Consider the following 6,112-nt stretch of genomic DNA (forward strand, 5'->3'; position numbering starts at 1 on the left):
GTGTCAGTGTGTGTCTGTGTCAGTGTCTCTGTGTCAGTGTCAGTGTGTGTCTGTGTCAGTGTCTCTGTGTCAGTGTCAGTGTGTGTCTGTGTCAGTGTCTCTGTGTCAGTGTCAGTGTGTGTCTGTGTCAGTGTCTCTGTGTCAGTGTCAGTGTGTGTCTGTGTCAGTGTCTCTGTGTCAGTGTCAGTGTGTGTCTGTGTCAGTGTCTCTGTGTCAGTGTCAGTGTGTGTCTGTGTCAGTGTCTCTGTGTCAGTGTCAGTGTGTGTCTGTGTCAGTGTCTCTGTGTCAGTGTCAGTGTGTGTCTGTGTCAGTGTCTCTGTGTCAGTGTCAGTGTGGGTCTGTGTCAGTGTCTCTGTGTCAGTGTCAGTGTGTGTCTGTGTCAGTGTGTGTCTGTGTCTGTGTGTGTCTGTGTCAATGTCAGTGTGTATCTGTGTCAGTGTGTGTCAGTGTCAGTGTGTGTCTGTGTCAGTGTGTGTCTGTGTCAGTGTCTCTGTGTCAGTGTCAGTGTGTGTCTGTGTCAGTGTGTGTCTGTGTCAGTGTCTCTGTGTCTGTGTCAGTATCTCTGTGTCGGTGTCAGTGTGTGTCAGTGTCAGCGTCTCTGTGTCAGTGTCAGTGTGTGTCTGTGTCAGTGTGTGTCGGTGTCAGTGTGTAACTGTGTCAGTGTGTGTCTGTGTCAGTGTCTCTGTGTCAGTGTCAGTGTCAGTGTGTGTCAGTGTCAGTGTGGGTCTGTGTCAGTGTGTGTCAGTGTCAGTGTGGGTCTGTGTCAGTGTCTCTGTGTCTGTGTCAGTGTGTGTCTGTGTGTGTCAGTGTCAGTGTCTCTGTGTCAGTGTCAGTGTGTGTCTGTGTCTGTGTGTGTCTGTGTCAGTGTGTATCTGTGTCAGTGTGTGTCTGTGTCAGTGTCAGTGTCAGTGTGTGTCTGTGTCAGTGTCTCTGTGTCAGTGTCAGTGTGGGTCTGTGTCAGTGTCTCTGTGTCTGTGTCAGTGTGTGTCTGTGTGTGTCTGTGTCAGTGTCTCTGTGTCAGTGTCAGTGTGTGTCTGTGTCAGTGTGTATCTGTGTCAGTGTCTCTGTGTCTGTGTCAGTGTGGGTCTGTGTCAGTGTCTCTGTGTCAGTGTCAGTGTGTGTCTGTGTCAGTGTGTGTCTGTGTCTGTGTGTGTCTGTGTCAGTGTCTATCAGGAGGCAAATTGTAGGGGGTTGATCCCCCCTGGCTTATGGTAATGGGTGAGTGGGGGATATGCTGGGCCATGAGGTTACAGATTGTGCTGGAGTAGAGTTCTGCTGTTGGCCCACAGCGCCTCAGGGGTGCCCAGGCTTGAGCTGCTAGATCGGTTTGAAGTCTGTCCCATTTCACACGGTGGTAGTTATTCTCAATGTTTTCCTGAATGTTGGCCATCCTAGGACAGGCTGAGTGACAGTGTGATGCAGTGGAAGGGCTGTTTCAGATCATTTACCTTGTTTCCTGTCTGTGTGTTTGACTGTCTCTGGGGACATTCACCACTTCAATGTCTTTGTGTGAGTGTGTGTGTCTGTGTCAGTGTCTCTGTGTCAGTGTCAGTGTGGGTCTGTGTCTCTGTGTCAGTGTCAGTGTGGGTCAGTGTCAATGTCTGTAACGGTGCCCGTGTGTGTGTCTCTGTGTGTGGGAGGCTGTGAGAGAGAGAGGGTTTATACAGTCTTGAGTTTGAGGGGGTGAGATTGTGAGGGTCAGTTAGTGTATCTGTTGGTGTACTTGTCTGTGTCACCCGTCTGTGTGTTAGTATTTTTTAATGTCCCTGCGTGCTTTGATGACTGATGTGTAGAGTTTTCGTTGTTGTATATGTTTTTATAACCCCACTGTCACTGTGTCTGTGCATTATCCCTTTTAGCCTCCTTTCTATTTTGATCTTGTTCTATAATTCTTTCTGGATCTTTCACAATTTGCCTGTTTACAACTCTCTGTATAGATCTGTGCCCCAATATCTGTGGCCCGACTCAATGTCCCTATGTCTTCAGTGAACGCATGTTCCTCTGTTAATGTCAGTGTCTGTGATAGTGTCGGTATCGCTCCGTCTGAATCTCTGAGACAAAGTCAGTGCGATAGTGTCCCCCTGTGTCAGTGTTAGTGTGATAATGTCCCTCTGTGTGTCAGTGTTTCTGTGTCTCTCACGTCCTTTCTCAGTGTTTTTCTGTGCTTTTCAATGTATCCTCCTGTTGCTTTGCCCCATCTCCCCACTGTCTGAGTCATTCATGTTCTTGCTTTGCCTACATTTCCATCTGTCTCTGTTGCACTAGGGATGTCCAAACAGACAGCTCAGAAATCCAGTCCTGGTCCCCCAGGTAACCCACCCTAATCACTTTCGGGATTAACCTGTTTGGATGTTAAGAGTCTGGAAGTTTAGAATGAGCTGTTGCTCTTGGTGGGTGAATCCTGAACAAAACGCTGAGATCTGTTGGAACGAGTGATTTGTGGTACCCGGGAATGGTCGGGATTGCGAAGTTACTCATTGTGTGTGCCCGCGCTGTTTCCCTGTAAATGTATGTAGCTGATGGAGATGAGTTCCGACTCCCTGTTATAGCTGTGCTTCCCTTGGAGTCTAACCCTTTTTCTATGCGAGCACCTGTGGCTGGCCCATTCTGCTTGAATGTTTCTCTGGAGCCTGTGTGTCTTCCACAGTTTTCATGTTTTCGAATCTCTCCGTGGATATGTTTGTTTAAGTATGTGCACCACTTTTGTATCTTCATTCAGTCTCCGCGTCTACCGCGGTCTCTATGTATCCTCTATATAAAAGAATGCCGTAGTCAGGAAAGTGTCTTTGGCAAACACTTGTTTTTTTGCTCAGGGAGCCAGGAGAACTGTGTGTGATTTTTGGCTACAATATTATCATACATCAATGTGTCTGAGTGCACCAGTGCCAACTGGAATAAAGTTTCACTTTTATGAGAACTGTGGATCTTTAACAATGTTGTTTAAAGATATTTGAAACATGATGTCATTTCTAAACTCTGAACTTGTTGGATTTGAATGGAGGACAGTGCTTCCCAAAGTGTGAGTCGGGACTTGAGGGGGGTGGGGGGGAAGTGTGTGTGAGGGTGAGGGGGGGGGGGGGCATCACTAGCTCCAAGGCAGCACTAGCTACCCTCCGCTGCCCTCCTGTAATAAAGTTTGTGCACATTCTCCCACCAAGGGGCTGTGACAGCTTCCACTCCTGAACTGGGCCGCAGTGGGAAAAAGTGGGAGAGAAGTGGCGTAAGGGGAATTTTAAATGATACAACACTGAGCTATATGTTACTGGGGTAAGCTGTGTCTCCAGCTTTATGAGTATTTTGAAACAACCTGTGAGTCGTGTTATGACAAACCCCTAGCACAGGTGGGACGCAACACCTTCTACTCCAGAGGCGGGAACACTACCACCGTGTAACAAGAGCCCTCTCCAGCTTTGTACACTGTGGCAGTGATATTGATGTTACAGCTAAGTCGCCAATATAACAGGGAGCTGGAATTAAACTCTTCCCACTTAATATTAGGAAAAGCTGCAGCAACGAAATGTAATTGATTTCTGCGTGTGATTTATTACATACGGGTTCTCAAATGAATGATGTTTATTGATTGCATTATAATGCTTTCAGCCAGTTTGTATGGGGGGGGGGGGGGAGGGGGGGGGGGGGGGGATGGTTCTAACTCGTGAACATATAAGTGCCTCCTACTTCCTTGTAATCAGCTGCTGATATTGCTGGGCTAGACCGAGGCAAGTGAAATCTACATGGATGCTGAGTTAAACAGCTACACGGGGACAGGGGGAGGTTGTGGGATTTGCTGTTCAGTTTTCTTCCGTACCTGTCCATTAAAGGGGGTAAGCTGATCAGGGTTCTCACTCTTAGGTGACCCCTGTTTTAACGTGCGACGTCGGGTGCGATGCCCGCTATGGTCGAATAGCTTGCCACCATTCACAACCTGACCTGGTACATGGCAGTGTCCATTTAGTGACTGTCTGTGATATTGTTCCCTGTCCCAGTAGTATCCTTGCAAGAAGATGAAATTGAAGTGTGGAAACATTAATTATCAGTAATGTTTCTGTTAATCTCAAAGTGCATTCCTTTGTCAAACAGTAACAACATTTAATGTCCTGACCTTCGATTTCAATCATTACAAGACATTGTCAGCACAAACATTCAGACAAGAGGAAGCAAAATCTTCCTAAGACCCTTGTCATGTTTAGTATATTATAGCCACTGGTCTACTTTTCACTTTGAATTGTCCCATGGAGTGTGTGGCAAATGTTCCACCAGCCATATTTTCACCATATCTGACCCATGCCGAACTTTGGCTTCACAAAGTCTGTGCTCCACCAACCCCCTGTCAGGCCCATGAGTGAGTGTTCAGCTGTTCAACCCATGTGGTCTTCACAACGGAGCCTGATGGTGTCCTCAGCTCAGACGTCAGTGCAGACTGTGAGTCACTGGCAGATATAGGCAGCCTCAACATAGAGTTATACAGATGTACAGCATGGAAACAACCTTCAGTCCAACCCGTCCATGTCGACCAGATATCCCAACCCAATCTATTCCCACCTGCCAGCACCCAGCCCATATCCCTCCAAACCCTTTCTATTCATATACCCATCCAAATGCTCCGATGCTCCAGCAGCTCAAATCCTCCAACCCTGGCAACATTCTTGTGAATAGTTTCTGAATCCTTTCAAGTTTCACAACACCTTTCCAATAGGAAGGAGACCGGAATTGCACGCAATATTCCAACAGTGGGCTAACCAATGTCCAATACAGCCCACAACATGTCCTCTCAACCGTTGTACTCAATACTCTGACCAATAAAGGAAAGCATACCAAATGCCTTCTTCACTATCCTATCTACCTGCGACTCCACTTTCAAGGAGCTATGAACCTGCACTCCAAGGTCTCTTTGTTCAGCAACACTCCCTAGGATCTTACCATTAAGTGTATAAGTCCTGCTAAGATTTGCTTTCCCAAAATGCAGCATCTCGCATTTATCCAAATTAAACTCCATCTGCCACTTCTCTGCCCATCTTTGAGCTGTCAGTCTGGAGCCTGGGACCACAGCAGCTCATTGCAGGCTTTGGGTCACCTCTCAAGCTGACAGTGACCACTTCAACATTAAGAAGGAAGGAATTAATTTGCATTTATAAAGCGCCTCTCACAACCTCAAGACATTTAAAAGCATTTTGCAGCCAACTGTTGTTGCTGCTGTATTGTGTGCAAGGTGGAGGCCAATTGGGCACAGCAAGATCCCACAAGCAGCAATGAGGGAAATGACCAGATAACTTGCCTTACCTTGAGTGAAAGGTAACTATTGGCCAGGACACTAGGAAAACCCCTTGCTTTTATTCAAAATGATCTTATCAAATTTTGAAAGGGTACCTCAACTTAATATCTGTAAGGCAGCACCTCTGCTAGTGTTGTACTCCCTCAGTAGGGTATCTGCTGAGATCAGATTCTGAAGTTTGTAGAGTTGAGTTTGAATTCACAACCTTCTGATTCAGAGGCAATATTGCTGACACCCACAAGCTCACTGCTATGTTTATATTCTGACCCCTGTTTACCAATAGGGAGGTGGCAATGGAGAGTTTGGATATCTGCCATTGATCTTTATTGAACAGCACAAACCCTGATACGGATCAGACTCTGGAGAAAATATCATCATTGCTACTTAATGTAAAGGGCTTCTGAGGAGAACCATACACAATCTGAGATACTTCTTCAATTCTTAAGAATGTAGCAGATAGATCGGATTTGTCCAGGACAGAGCAGTCAGCGAGGGGATGAGATACAATCTTAGCAACATGGGAATAGGTTTCTTGAGATGGATGGTCTGGTGCTGCATTAGTAACACTGACAGCTGGTTATTATAGAAGCAGGAATTGGTGTCATTAAGGCAAGTGAAAGCATTTAGATCAATTAGATCCTTCATCCGTGTGACGTCTATGTTGGATTGAACTGGATATGGGGGCAGAAGGGTGGCTGGGCAGCATGATAGCTCAGTGGTTAGCACTGCTGCCTCACGGTGCCAGGGACCCGGGTTCAATTCCAGCCTCAAATGACTATCTGTGTGGAGTTTACACATTCTCCCTGTGTCTGTGTGGGTTTTCTCCCACAGTCCCAATGA

The sequence above is a fragment of the Chiloscyllium plagiosum genome, chromosome 24 (genome assembly GCF_004010195.1).
Source record: "Chiloscyllium plagiosum isolate BGI_BamShark_2017 chromosome 24, ASM401019v2, whole genome shotgun sequence".
NCBI lineage: Eukaryota > Metazoa > Chordata > Chondrichthyes > Orectolobiformes > Hemiscylliidae > Chiloscyllium > Chiloscyllium plagiosum.